We start from the raw sequence: 13176 nt of genomic DNA on the forward strand, positions 1-13176 counted from the left end.
CCTGTGCCAATATTTTGTGAACCAACCATTGCAAATAATACACAAGAAATTTCCCAAATCTATAGTATACCATTACATGGACGACATTTTGTTACCTGATTCAAACATGGATACCTTGAACAGACTGTTTGAAGAAATAAAGATACTTTTACCTAAATGGGGATTGCAAATCGCTCCTGAAAAGATTCAGAAGGGAGATTCTGTTAATTATTTAGGTTATAAAATAGGTTTGCAAAAAAATTAAGACACGGGCTGGAGAGAAGGCTCAGTGGTTAAGAGCATTGCCTGCTCTTCCAAAGGTCCTGAGTTCAATTCCCAGCAACCACATGGTGGCTCACAACCATCTGTAAAGAGGTCTGGCGCCCTCTTCTGGCCTTCAGAATATTGTATACATAATAAATAAATAAATATTTAAAAAAAATAAAACTAAATCTATAAAAAAAAAAGAAAAAAATTAAGACACAAAAAGCACAAATTAGGAGAGATCGCCTACGGACTCTTAATGACTTTCAAAGACTGTTAGGAGACATTTCCAGTCTACGACCAGCTATTGGAATAACACCTGATCTAATAATTCATTTGAACAAAACCTTGGATGGTGATAAAGATTTAAACAGTCCCAGAGAATTAACAGCTGAAGCAGAAAAGGAACTGACAATGATTGAGGAAAAATTACAACAGGCACATGTGGACAGGGTGAATCCAGAGCTCGATTGTATTCTCGTCATACTACCATCAAAAATTTCTCCTACAGGAATTTTAATGCAGAGAGATGATATTATTTTGGAATGAATCTTTTTACCACATAAACCAAGTAAGAAACTGAAAACTTATGTGGAAAAAGTCTCTGAGTTAATTATAAAAGGCAAGCTGAGGCTTCGTCAACTAGCAGGCATAGACCCAGCAGAAATTATAGTGCCTTTCACTGCTGATGAACTAAAGAAATTATGGGAAGATAATGAACCACGGCAAAGAGCTTGTGCTAATTTTTTGGGAGACATTAATAACAACTATCCAAAAAGTAAGAGGATTAACTTCATAAAAAGAACTTCTTGGATTCTTCCTCGAATCGTCCGTGATGCTCCAATAACTGGAGCCCGTACATTCTATACTGATGCCAATAAATCAGGGAAGGCAGGTTACAAATCAGAAGACTTGGGTAAGGTGGAACAAAGTCCTTATAATTCTGTCCAGAAGGCGGAATTATATGCCATTCTTATGGTGCTAAGGGATTTTAAAGAACCTATTAATACAGTCACTGATTCACAATACGCAGAAAGAGTTATTTTACATATTGAAACTGCTGAATTTATACCTGATGATAAAGAACTAACCTCATTGTTATTCCATGTTCAAGATTTGATCAGGAACAGGCTTTGCCCTATGTACATAACACACATCCGATCCCATATGGGTCTGCCAGGTCCTCTAGCACAAGGTAATGCAGAAATTGATCAATTATTGATTGGTAGTGTGCTACAAGCCTCTGAATTTCATAAAAAAACGTCATGTTACTAGCAAAGGTTTGAAGAAAGAGTTTTCAATTACATGGCACAAGCTAAGGAGATTGTAAAGAAATGCCCTACTTGCTCTTTCTAACCAAACGCCACTGCCTGCAGGGGCTAATCCAAAGGGCACCCATAGGAATGAAATCTGGCAGATCGATGTGTTCCACTTTGCAGAATTTGGCAAATTAAACTATGTTCATCACACATTGACACTTATTCAGGCTTTCAGTGGGCAAGTGCTTTAAGTTCAGAAAAAGCTGATTCAGTAATCATTTATTAGAAGTCATGGCTATCATGGGTATACCTACACAAATAAAGACGGATAATGGTCCTGCTTATGTCTCTAGGAAAATGAAACGGTTTTTTGATTATTACAATATCAAGCATGTTACAGGTATACCATACAATCCTACAGGTCAAGCAGTCATAGAAAGATCAAATCGAACTATAAAGGATATGTTGAACAAACAGAAAGGGGTGGAAAACACCCCCAGAAATAGGTTACATAATGCTTTGTTGACCTTGAATTTTCTCAACGCTAATGAGAAGGGAACAATGGCTGCAGAAAGACATTGGATAATGGAAAAGTCTACTGAACTAAATCAACCAGTTTATTTCAAGGATGTGCTGACCTCACAATGGAAGCCAGGAGATGTGCTGCGTTGGGGAAGGGGTTTTGCTCTTATCTCCACAGGTGAGGAAAAATTGTGGATACCGTCACAATTAATAAAGGTTCGGTTTGAAGAAGAGAAGCCACTTGGAAAAGATAAGTAACAATTCTTTCATAAGGATGGCGTGCATACTGATGGTAAGAAATACAGATAGGTTGGAGGCAGGGTTCTTTTCTTATCTCCACAGGAAAATGCTCATCTTCAAAGAAATTAAGGGACCCTGAATATTTAATTACTGATGGATGGACATATTTTGTAAGTATTACAAAATTTTTTATATATATATGTCTTATTAAACATTTCTTTATAAATATGTAGAGCTGGTTTTGAAGTTGGACTCTGGCTCAGTCCCTCTCCAATTCCAAGCCTGTTAGTAAGAGAAAAACCCAGAGTTTCTGGAGTTTCTCTCTCATGTCAAGAGCCATGATATGGGACAGAAAGAAATATGAGTTTAGAAAACATCTTTGCTTTTCTTCATATCTATCATACTTTTCATTGAATATATCTATCATGCCTTTCATTGAATATATATATATATATGTATGTCTATATATGTCTATATGATTAATGTTTAAGTTTTTCACAATGAACAATGAGTTTTTCCTGAAGTGACATTTGAAGTTTCCAAGAAGAAGATGGGGCCCCACAACAACAACTCTACCTGGTTGATATGACGTCATGATACTGATAGCGCTACTACAAGACCTGTTTTGGGTACCAGCTGCACAAGACGATCCCAACTTGGTTAGCTGAAATGGTGCACATCTTGTACAATATTCTGGCCAGACCTCCACAAAATACTCAGAGACTATTTGCAATTTTAAAAGACATTGATCTTGAAATTTAACCATCATTTTACTTTCACAGGATCCCCCAGAAAGAATGTCGCCCCCATGACAACTGGAAGTAATTCTAGAGGACGACGTCCCCTCTCCCAGTAAAGTTTGCCCCTGGGTTTAGGGACATCATTTAGGGGTTGGGAGGTTGGGGGAGGAATTTTATAAGCTCAGGGATCATTTTGAAAAAAAAAAGAGGGATGATGGGATAATAGATTTATAATTGTGAGTTACTGTCTTTAGAGAAATATATTGGTATCGATTCTTGTATATTGATACAAAGTTAAATTATATTGACTATTGTATGCATGCATGTTTCTACCTGTTTAAAACATTTTTTATGTATTGACATATATTGTATTGATATATATATATTGTATATATTTACCATATTGCAGCGTACATTTCTACCTCTGATTAAGATACTTATGTAATGTTTGTGTATTGATATATATTTACCATATTGCAATGTATATTTGTACAGTGTTTATATTTGGAGGTCATTATCCTCATTTGTTACCCAGTTGTTTATTGTCTTAGTCTTTAAGTTAGATAGATATTGAGAATTAGATAAATAGTCATCTAAGTTTGTCATTTATAATTAGACTAATCAGGTTCTCTAGATATATAGAGATTATACTTAGTATAGATAGATAATCTTCAACCTCTTCAAAGAGCTGTAGAAAATGGCCTTTAATCTAACTCAGAGTTTCGTGATAGTGAGACACAATTGCTCCTGGCAACACTGCTCTATTCCCAAGAGAATGTTGAGCACCAAAGACACTCCACCTGGAGCCTTTCTATTTGGCAGAACTGGCCTTTGGGCAAAGAAATGCCCATACCTCAACCACTGACAGAGATACAGAGCGTGCATCAATGGATAAAACAGGACTGTCATATCCTGCCAAGACAGGGTAAGATAGTTTTGAAAAGTTCCTTGCCTTTAACAATGGTATGTCAGTTATGTTAGGCCTTAGCCAAAGTTGGATGACTCAACATTGCAAACGAGACTTTGGGTGATTGCCCAGGTAGTCAGTTGTCTCTGTCAATTGTTGCACATTTTGGATATATCTCGTTTGTTAAGTAATATTTATTCCCTTCTCAGATCTTTGACGGAATTGAAGATTATATAGTTGTAGTTACTCTCTACATTATTTAGACTCCTTGAGATAGAATGTTTAGCAAAACTTTTGTTCTCAATATTGTTTGTTATATTTATTGTTATTATTGTATATAGTTGTATTTGGTTTAGTTCTGTCTTATTTAGACAAAAAGGGGAGATGTAGGGATAAGTCCCGCCCCTAAGGGGGCATGTTTGCCTTGGGCTAATGTTTGCCTATAAATTTGGCGAGCGTGCTCCCAGCCGCTGTGATAGAGATATGAATAATTTACATTGATATGGATTTTGTTTTAGTGATTTAAATTTAAGGTCAATTTTGTTATATATATATGTGTTTCTGATCTTGATTAAGGAACTGTGATTGTGTAGTTCATTTAAAAATGTAATGTATAATTAGAAATATAGATGGTTAATAGATAATCATAATAGTCAAGTTTGTAGTCATGTTAGTTAAGATTTTCTAGATGTACATAGATATATTTTAGATAGGCATTCTTCATATCTTTCAAAGATTATAGAATATGGCATTTTAAATGTTTTAATAACTTAGGACTTTTCATGACAATGAGACACTCTGCTCCTGGCAGCACCAATCTATTTCAAGAGGAAGATGGGCATCAAAGAGGCTCGTTATGGAGTTTGATAGCCATTTGGGCAAGAAACTGCTCTTGCCTGGACTATTGCATAAACTGGACACAGAGAACCCACAGAGAGAGGACTACTGAACTTGCGTAAGGTAAGATGATCTTTCGGAGTTCCTGATTCATGAAAGAGTCTGCGAGACATTCTGCAGGACACAACAGATAGTGACTGAACTGACTTTGAATTTTCTGCTTTATGGAAATGTCTGCTGGATAGCATGGGCCTGTAGGCCGAAGATGGATGCCCCAACGGTACAGAGAAACTTTGGATGACTGTCCAGGCAGTGAGATGTCTCTGTCATTTCTAGAGTTTGAAAGTTGCTTTTTTCTTGTTTGCTTAGGTAATATTGTATCTTTCTGGAGTCTTTGATGGAGTTAAGAATAGTTAGTTATAGTTATAGTTTTCCTTATTTATGATAAATATTATTGTAATTTTTACTTGATAACTGTTTTGTTATATGTAATTTTGCTATGTTAAAGCCTTTTTTTTTTTTTGTTATTTAAACCGAAAAAGGGGAAATGATGGAGGAAGGTCATTGGTTAAATAAAAAGAAACTGCTTGTCCCTCATTGGTTAGAAGATAGGTGGGAGGAGTAAACAGAACAGAATGCTGGGAGGAAGAGGAAGTGAGCTCAGACTCCACAGCTCTCCTTTCAGGAGCAGATGCCTCAGAGAGACGCCATGCTCTGCTCTCCCGGGCAGACGCGATTCAGCTCCGACCCAGGATGGACCTAGAATCTTCCCGGTAAGACCGGTGCTCACAGATTATTAGAGATGGGTTGATCAGGATATCAGAATTAGCCAGTAAGGGCTAGAGCTAAAGAGCCAAGCAGTGTTTAAATGAATACAGTTTGTGTGTTGTTATTTCTGATGTAAAGCTAGCTGTGCGGGAGCTGGGCGGGACAAAAAGCAGGCCCGCCACCCTTATTACTACACCGCTGCTTTCCTGGTCTCCGCGGGAACGGTGGTTCTGTAAGTCTATTTCTCCATTAAAGCTGTATATATATTTTTACAATCTGTCTGCATTCCTTTACACCGTTACTGTGGTTCCTGAGGAGGAGCTGGGCATTTGAGAGGATTCCAATTGATAAGGTAAAAGTCTAGCTCTCAGGAATGAAAGTCGGTGGGATTGCTTCCCTATAAACAAAGTTAAGCCTTGTTTGGATTCCCAAGAGACCTCTGGGAGAGAAGGCTGACAAGGCCACCTGTGCCAGTCTTTAAATCTGCTTCGTTGTTGGTCTAAATTCCAAATGGTCCTTTAAAGTAAGAATATTTTAATTACTTATATCTATATGGGTGCAGGTGCCCATGAGGGCCAGAGGTATCTGATCTTAGGGCCCCTGGAGCTGGGGTCACATGTGGCTGGGAGCCACCTGACATGGGTGCTGCGAACAGAACTTGGGTTCTCAGGCTTCTGTGGGTGACAGAGTGGAGCTGCGTTGCTGTCTCCTTGATATAGACCTTCTTCTTAACCACCGAGCCAGCCCTTCACCTACCGTTTCCCCCTTAAAAAACATCTTTAAAGGCAATACTACGTCTTTGTCAGCAGCCTTCAGAGTGCAAGTTCGTTGTGCTGTTATCCTTGATTCTCAACCCAAACTCTAGGTGAGGGCCTCTTTTCCTTTATCCCCATCATTGTCCATCTCTCTAGCCTACCTCAATCCACTTCCTGGGAAATTCATGAATTTTTAAAAAATGAAGGAAAGTATTGGTGTATTGATAAGGAAGTATGTTGCCACACTCAGGCAGTAAGTAGTCTAGACTTTTGAAAAGAAACTGAAACCATCCATGCTAGCCAGAGGAGAATGGTCTTTCAGAGGTGGAAGATGGTGGGGAAGGGGGGCAGGAGGGAGGGGGGACAGCGGCTCCATGGGTTGAACAGCTACCTCAAAGGACCAGGAAAAGGTACTTTAACAAGCCGGAGGGGGGGGGAGGGACTGGGGCAGGCAGACATAGGGAAAAGGTTAGTGATCTGGGAACCGCACTTGGTTTCTGTGCTATGCACATACACTTCTCATGATCCGCCCAGCATTCCAAGGTCTATGCATACATGTTCACATACTATATGCACACCTTGGCAGCCAAGACTCCTGCCTGGATCTGCAAGCGGCATGCACACTTCACTCTGAACAACTGAATGAACATCTCCTCCCCTTAAGGACCATCCCATCCAGCCACAGATTCCATCCAGTCATACACCAGCTACATCCAGTTACAGGGGTGGAGGGGCCCTCTGGCTTGAACTCATCTTGCCTGTGTGAAGTCTGAATGAAAATGGCCCCATAGACTCAGAGGCAGTGGCTTTATTGGAGCTGGTGTGACCTTGCTGAAGGAAGTGCATCACTGGGGTTCAGGCTTTGAGGTTTAGGATGCTCAAGCCAGTCCCAGTGTCACTCTCTCTTGCTGCTGCCTTTGGATCTGCATGTAGAACTGTCAGCTACTTCTCCAGTGCCATATCCGCCTTCATGCCGTCATACTTCCCACCGTGACAGTGGACTAAACCCCCAGAACCAACTGTACGCCACCCCCAATTAGATGTTTTCCTTTATAGAGTTGCCGTGGTCATGGTGTCTCTCCACAGCAATCGAAACCCTAACTAAGAAAGTGTGCTTGTTCAATAAAGCAAATTGAATCCTCTAAGGGAATTTGTAGGGGAAAGTCCCTATTAGCTTTTTTGTGCCCATGCTCAATGCATGTGCATTCCATGTGCAGTAGAATAGAGGATGCAGAGCTTTAAACTGTCTACCAAACCAGCGATCACCCCCACCAAGGCAACAACCTGAGGCCCTGACTACCTTCACTCACTCACTCTTATTTTAATTAATTTATTAAACTTCATTTTATATTCTAGCTAAAGTTCTCCCTCCCATCCTGCACCCTTACCTCTCCCCCCCCCCGCCGGCCTATCTCCCACCTACCCCCCAACAGATAAGAGCTCCCATGGGGAATCAGTACAGTTTGGCACATTAATCTACAGCAGGACCAGCCCCTCCCCTCTGCATTAAGTCCGAGCATGGCATTCCCTTAGAGGGAATGGGATCTAACAAGTTACCTCAACGCACCAGGGAGAGATCCTGGCCCCACTGCCAGGGGTCCCTCAAATAGCTCAAGCTTCACAGTTGTCTCCGGCATATGGAGGGCCTGCCTAGTTTGACCCATGGAGGCTCCACAGCTGTCTGTCGAGCTTGGTTCAGGTGTCTCTGTAGACATCGCCATCACGCTCTTGACCTTCCCTGTTCATGTATTCCCTACTCCTGGCTTCCCAGAGTTTGGCCTGGTTCTTGGTTGTAGATCTCTGCATCTGGTTCCATCAATTATTGGAAGAAGGCTCTAGTTTCTCTGGAGCTGTGGACTGTTATCTGGTTGTCCTTTACTTTCTATCTAATATCCACTCACGAGTGAGTACATACCATGGTTGTCTCTCTGAGTCTGGACCTCACTCAGGATGGTTTTTTCTCGTTCTATCCGTGTGTCTGCAAATTTCATGATGTCATTGTTTTTTACAGCTGAGTAATACTCTGTTGTGTAACTGTACCACATTTTCTTTATCCATTTTTAAGTTGAGGGGCATCTAGGTTGTTTCCAGGTTCTGGCTATTATGAATAATGCTACTATGAATATTGTTGAGCAAGTGTCCTTGTGGTATGATTGAGCATCCTTTGGGTATATGCCCAAGAGTGATATCGCTAAGTCTTGAGATAGATTGATTCCCAATTTTCTGAGAAACTGCCATACTGATTTCCAGAATGGCTGTACAAGTTCTCACTCCCACCAGCAGTGGAGGAGCGTTCTCCTGACTCCACATCCTCTCCAGCATAAGCTGTCCTCAGGATTTTTGATCTTAACCATTCTGACAGGTGTAAGATAGTATCTCAGAATCATTTTGATTTGCATTTTTCTGATGATGAATGTTATTTCCTTAAATGTCTTTTGACCATTTGAGTTTCTTCTGCTGTGAATTCTGTTTAGTTCTCCACCCCACGTGGTACTCTATGTGAGAATTTAGTGTGTAGATGACGAGGAGGGATCGCGGGATGGGAATAGCAATCTGAAACTGGAAAGCAATCTACAACGACACATACTTGACAACAAAGAGGAAAAAGTGCTCAAACTATCTCAGTAGTGACCTACAGACTAACACAACAGGAAAAGAGACAAGTGGAAAAGAAAAGGAAAAAGAAAAGGCAGAAAGCAGTCTTTCTTTAGAACCAGAGCAGATGCCCCCGAGGGGGTGCACCGTTCCTGGAGATACTGCAATACCAGGTCGATGCGTGGAGTGGACGGAGCAAGCTCCTATTCCAACTCCTAGTTCCAAAAATCCATTTAATATATTGTCCTCGGATAGAGGACGTATCAGATATTAAACTGATAAGAACAGATACTACACTTGATCTTAGCCAAAAGGCCGAGAAGCGATAACTCCTTAAGCACACGCGCCCGCTACACTCACCTGCGCGCACACATTTATATCGCGGTCGTCCACACTCACGCGCCCGTGGACTCGTGCCCGATATCCATTCTTCTGCTCTATCCTGACCGCTACATCGTCTGCGGGAAAACCCTGTGAGACCAGCGTGGGCCGAGAAGTTATCGATGCCCTTTTCGCTCCCAGAGTTCCTGAGAGCCGCGGCCACGGCCTTATTTGCATGCCCCGCCCAGTGCGCAAGCCGTCTGTTCTGCGCAGCACAGCGTTACCCGAACGCCCGCCCATCTGCCCGATTCTTAATATTTCACAGTTGACGGTACCCACAAAGGTCCCTCCCTACCACACTCCCCCGCCCCATATCTAGTCCATTGGGCATTTCGCTTGGCCCCAAGATGAGATCCGCGGCTGAGGGGAGATCCGGTCAAGGGGTGGGCGGAGCCTTGGACTAGGGGGCCTTGGAATTTCAGCTGTAAACGTTGCTCTCTGGGGGTTTTTGCCCCGTCCTGTCTCTCTTCGTTCCTTTCTTTCCTTCTTTGTCTTGTTTTCACATGGAAGCCCAGACCTGAAATTTTCGGTGATCATCCTGCCTCAACCTGATCGTGTTCCTTTTTAATACAGAGTTAATTGGATGGTAGTTTTGCCCGCCTTTAATCCCGCAGTGGGGAGGCAAGGGCAGGTGGATCTCAAGTTCTAGGTCAACGTGGGCTACAAAGCGCATTCCAGGACAGTCTTGGGCTAACACAGAAACTCTGTTTCGAAAAACAAAACCCAACCATCCAAACAACCAATAAATAATAAAAACAAAAAGCTGCCAAACAGAATAAACATAACTCTGGGCCGAGGATAGAGGTTCATGCCTGTAATGGCAGCATTCAGAAGGCAGAGGCAGGAGAGATCTCTTACGGAGTTCGAAGCCAGACTAGTTTATGTGAGTGAGTTCCAGGTCAGCCAAGGGCTCCATAGTGAGGCTCTCAAAAAAGAAAAACAGGAAAACCTCACTTACGCACACGCGCACCTATTAATCGTGAGCAATCAACAGACAGGCTGGTGGGTCAGGCCTGTGCTGTGCAGTGAAAAGCTAAGCTATCTGGAAACAAAGGGAGCGCCTTAGGGCGTGGGGTCAATTGGGACAGCGCTATAATTTAAAAGGGGCCAGAGGGAGTCATACCATACAACAGGGCTCACATGTAGGTTTACTGGAAGAAGAGAAAGTGGCCAGAGATCAGTCCCTGGGGACAAGCGGGGTGGGGGGTTGAAAGAGGGGGGAAGTGAGGTGAGCTAAAGAGAGAGAAGGGAGGAGAGAGGCAAGAGATAGACACTGGAGGAGGGCAAAGCCGACCCTTTAAAAGTGAACCAGCGAACGTGCACAGGAGGACCACTCTTAGCGGCTGCAGCTGAGGACCAGCCTCTCAGGACCCCAAGGGCAGGCCAGTATAGCCTGAATATTAACGGGAAGTTTGGGTTTCTAGATAGGAACAGATGTGGGGAGCAAGCCCTCATTTTCCAGGATAAAGAGAGTGAAACTAACCTACTAATTTTTCATTGATCTTTATTTATTTATTTTGGTTTTTCGAGACAGGGTTTCTCTGTGGTTTTGGAGCCTGTCCTGGAACTAGCTCTTGTAGACCAGGCTGGTCTCGAACTCACAGAGATCTGCCTGCCTCTGCCTCCCAAGTGCTGGGATTAAAGGCATGCGCCACCACCGCCCAGCTTCATTGATCTTTATACTCGGCATGAGAGTGCCGACCTTCACACACCACACACATATGCATAATAATAAACAAAACCTTAATAAAAAAACAAATATAGAACTGAGCATATTTGGCTCCCACCTTTAATCCAAGCACTCAGGAGCAAAAGCAGGTGATCTCTGAGATGGAGGCCAGCCAGACCTATATAGGGAGTTCCAGGATATCCAGTGAGACAGTCTGCAAACAACGGAAACAAAAAGAACAAATGCTGGCCAAGAAGGTAGAGGGAAGACGGTTCTCACACAGCACTGATGGAAATACAAACCAGCCTATCTGCTGTGGAAGTCAATACTGCGGTTTATTCGAACTAAGATTCCCACATAGCAGAGCTACCCTGGGTATTTACATGAAGGGTTCCAACCCGTCACAGACACACTTCCACAGTCAGTCGTCTGTTACAGCCCATGCTCAACAGTAAGCTACGGACCTGTCCCCAGTGACAAAACACGGAATGGATGAAGACCGGGTGGTAAAAACCCAGCAGCGGTGGCACACGTCTTTAATCCCAGCAGTCTGAGTTCGAGACCAGCCTGGTCTACAGAGTGAGTTTCGGGAGAGCCAGGGCTGTTACACAAAGAAACTCTGTCTTGAAAAACAAAAACAAGTAACTAAGAAAAGAAAGAAAATGTGGTGTATCTACAATGCAACTGTTTTCAGTCTTAAGAACCAACTTAAGTTGTCTGCCGCAGAAACAGTGCAGATAATCTAAGTAAATTAAGCCTCTCAAACATTTTTTCTTCCTATGCTTCCTAGACTTTACATAGATCCACATATATACATGTATGTAAGACATGACAGAACAAGAGTGGGGATAGAGCTGAGAAAAAGGAGGGTGGGGGAGTATGAGATAGAATGTATGTTAAACATGCAACAAATGCTTATATACACATATTAGCGAGAGAGAGAGACATGGCTGTTGTGTGACAAAACTCTTCCTGGGGAGACAACATCCAACTTCCCACCCCAGACAGGGTCCCAGACAGATGAACACACAAATACCACCAAAGTCCAACTTGTTGAACTAAGAAGGATTTTGTTGTTTTCTGAGACGGGTTCTCTATGTAGCTGTGGCTTTCCTGAGCCAGTATTTTATTGGATGAGAGGTTACTTACAGGAGCAGAAACGACTCAAAGACAGCTGCATCACCATCGACCACCCCAGCATGGGTGACAGCTCACAAAGCCGGGAACCTGGAGCACACTTCACAGCCTACAGGCAGCTCGACAGGCTGAAAAGCGTCCCTTCCAGGAGCCTCAATTGGTCTAAACCTGTTCCAGGTAGCTGTTGGGTCTCCCAGTCTTTGCAGCTGGGCCTGCCTTTGTGTAGGAGGGACTCTCAGCTTGTTTACTCTGCAGGGAGGAGCCTAGTGAGTCTGGTCAGTTTCAGGGACTTCCTGAAGCTGTTTTTTTAAAATATTTATTATTTATTATGTATACAATAGTCTATCTGTGTGTATGCAGAAGGCCAGAAGAGAGCACCAGACCTTATTACAGATGGTTGTGAGCCACCATGTGGTTGCTGGGAATTGAACTCAGGACCTTTGGAAGAGCAGGTAATGCTCTTAACCACTGAGCCATCTCTCCAGCCCCCTGAAGCTGTTTTGAGTTGTTTGCCTTCCTGCTTAAGGAGCTTCCTGCAGGGTTTTGGAAGAAACTGTTGCAAAACAGTGTTGGACTGCTGTAATCCTGGAGTTTGCAGAATGAAGACTGGAAAATTCAGGCAACACAATAAATTTTTCAGGACCCACTGAACTGAGGAGTTCCAGGCTACAGAAGGACACTGTCTTTACCATTTGTTTATTTTGTTTTTTTTTTAAATATTTATTTATTATGTATACAATATTCTGTCTATGTGTATGACTGCAGGCCAGAAGAGGGCACCAAGTCTCATTACAGATGGTTGTGAGCCACCATGTGATTGCTGGGAATTGAACTCAGGACCTTTGGAAGAGCAGGCAATGCTCTTAACCTCTGAGCCATCTCTCCAGCCCTGTTTTTTTTTTTTTTGTTTTTTTTTAAGGTTTATTTATTATGTATACGGTGATCTGCCTGAATGTATCCCTGCAGGCCAGAAGAGGGCACCAAGTCTCATTACAGATGGTTGTGAGCCACCATGTGATTGCTGGGAATTGAACTCAGGACCTCTGGAAGAGCAGTCAGTGCTTTTAACCACTAAGCCATCTCTCCAGCCCCTCTATTTTTTTTAAAAAAAATTATTTAATTT

General features: G+C 42.5%; 1 non-coding gene across 1 annotated transcript; it reads right to left on the bottom strand.

Annotated features, from left to right (window-relative positions):
* Nucleotides 1-9002: 9002 nt before the first annotated feature.
* Nucleotides 9003-9193, bottom strand: LOC121436347. The gene has a single exon (XR_005972684.1). It is a non-coding gene; the product is annotated as a U2 spliceosomal RNA (small nuclear RNA).
* Nucleotides 9194-13176: the final 3983 nt, after the last annotated feature.

The sequence above is a fragment of the Microtus oregoni genome, unplaced genomic scaffold (assembly GCF_018167655.1).
Source record: "Microtus oregoni isolate MIOR12 unplaced genomic scaffold, Mior012 000048F_ref0000485, whole genome shotgun sequence".
Taxonomy (NCBI): domain Eukaryota; kingdom Metazoa; phylum Chordata; class Mammalia; order Rodentia; family Cricetidae; genus Microtus; species Microtus oregoni.